Genomic DNA, 2,383 nt, shown 5'->3' on the forward strand with positions numbered 1-2,383 from the left:
TGCAGTTTTGTATTTGAAAGGACAGTTTACAGAGATGGAAAGTTGGAATCCAGATTTTTTTTTATTAGAAAGATAATAGTACATAACTTAAACTTTGCAGTTTTTATTATTCAATAAGAAAACGCACATATTTTTATTCCTAGGTGATTGTCACATATGGTCCCTTTATTCTCTCCCATGTCCCTTCAGTGTGCTTGTCTCATGAGTGCTTCCTGTGTGCATGGGTACCATGGTATTCTGGTGTCATTTTCTTAATTGCACTCTTCACTGGGACTCCGCTACGGCTGCTGCTTTTACTCCCTTTGCTTATAACTACCAGGAAGTGGGTTTCTCCCACTTCTCTTATCTCTACTATGACTTCTGCTACTCTGTACATTTCTCCCAGATCTTCTCTTCTCTGGGTTGTGATGATGCCTTCTAGATATTTGCCTACAATTAGGATGGCTCTACTTGCTATCCTCTCCAGAACTTTCTTGTTTTTAAAACTGAGGCTTTTCCTTGTTGTTGTTGTTGCTTTCTTCCTTGTCACTATAACTTCTAGAAAGTTCTTCATAAAGTTTTCTTTTTTTTTTTTTTTTTACCCGTAGTCTCTTCACATTCATTTTAATTTCTGGAATGCTTATTTTTCCTACTTTTTAAAAAATTTTCTTTATAGTAATTGTAACGACTGCTTTTTGAAGTCATATTAGAGGAAGAGGAGGAGAAAGTCAGAGAGGAGGAGGAGGAAGAAGAGGTTTTAAAAAAAATTTTTTAATGTTTGTATCTGCTCTTCTGTAACATTTTTAATACCTTTTTTCTTTTCTATCCAATTTCCTGAGCTGCTTCTGTTTTCATTTGGTTTTGAGTGATTTTAAGACTTTAACTTCTGAATTTTCTTCACCCTCACTGGCAGCAAACTCTGAGTCAACACAGACATCCTTCTGTTGCTGTGATGGATCATTTGCACCCAAGTTTCTCCCCAGTATATTTCCTTTACAGTGAAAACCCACTATTTCTCATCTCCACTATTAGCTCCCTGAGGGTGCATTGAGGGTCCTGAGCCATCAGTGGGAACCCAACATACATTGGTTCCAGAAAATTCAAAGGACGTTCTTGAATTATGCTGACATGACCCCATTTGTGATATTTAACGCATCTCACATTTCAAAACTGAACGCCAAAGGGCTGATCTCTGGTGTTCATGTCATCTTTGGCTAATTTTTTCACATGGAGTTCCTTTCTGCTATTCAAATTTCTATTCTGTTTCTTCTTTCTCTTTATTTTCTTCCATTAGCTCCTAGTGGAACTTCACACATGAAATTAAGGCTATTCTTTACACATTCACCTTCCATAAGAATCTGTTATCATATTAACACTTGTACTTTAGGATACTGTTGCATTAATTCATGTTTCTTCTTATCATATAATAATTTCTGTTCCGCCATCCATACCTTTTGGATAGTGCATTCAGAGGCAGGATGAAAGTTCTTTTGGCACATGAATTTGGCAAAGGATTTGTCCATCTTGCAGTCTGAGCTAGGGAGGGCCCCTGGAAATAAGCTTTTTAATAAACCTTCTAGATAATTCTTATGCGTGCCAATGTTTGAGAAACACTGAGTTGAAAGACTTCAGAGGTCTCATGGATATCAAGAGGTTCCTATGACTTTCTTCTACTATTGTCCTGTCATATGACCTAAAATGGATTATCCACAGCACAAAGGCAGTTGAATTTTTGCTAAGGAATAAAAGGAAATTGGCACATGGGTAAACAGATTTGAACACCTTCTTCTTCATCACCATTAGTATAGTACCTCTTGTTTGCATAAGCATTCTTTGAATTGCTATGAGGAAATTTAGTAACATTTCTTAGAGTTGTATAAAATAATGGTTCATAACATGGATTTGGAGCCCAGAAAAATCTGGTGTCAACTCCTACTCCACTATATATTATCAGGAGACTTTGGGCAAGTTCATCTCATCTCTGAAGGGTCAGTTTTTATTTTCCTAAAAAATAGCACCTTAACAGTAGCTATATAATTTTTGAAGTAATTTAGAAAAGGAATTCACATAATGGATTGGATCATATTTTGATGTTTTGTCCATGCTAAATTCTTAATAATGTAAGTTACTTTTATTACTAGTATGACAATAAGTATTAATATATGTACATTGCCAACATATTTTTCAATTATATAATGGATCAGTCTGAGTTTGTAGTACACTAAACATTTTTAAAAGAGGATCACAGATATTGACCAAAGTACTACAAAAATCACATATCCTTTCATTCTGTGAATCAAATTTTGCTTTCTCCTAATAATTTAAGTTTAAGTCTCGATTTCCTACTCATGCACAGCAACACTTGTGAGCGGGTTTCTCTTTTGATGTGTCCCCAATGTGACTC

The 2,383-nt window shown here is 35.4% G+C and overlaps 1 pseudogene; it reads right to left on the minus strand.

The window, feature by feature from the left end:
- Positions 1-446: 446 nt before the first annotated feature.
- On the minus strand, positions 447-1,502 carry LOC101966392 (corepressor interacting with RBPJ 1 pseudogene; annotated as a pseudogene).
- Between the last annotated feature and the right edge of the window lie 881 nt (positions 1,503-2,383).

The sequence above is a fragment of the Ictidomys tridecemlineatus genome, chromosome 5 (genome assembly GCF_052094955.1).
Source record: "Ictidomys tridecemlineatus isolate mIctTri1 chromosome 5, mIctTri1.hap1, whole genome shotgun sequence".
NCBI classification, from domain to species: domain Eukaryota; kingdom Metazoa; phylum Chordata; class Mammalia; order Rodentia; family Sciuridae; genus Ictidomys; species Ictidomys tridecemlineatus.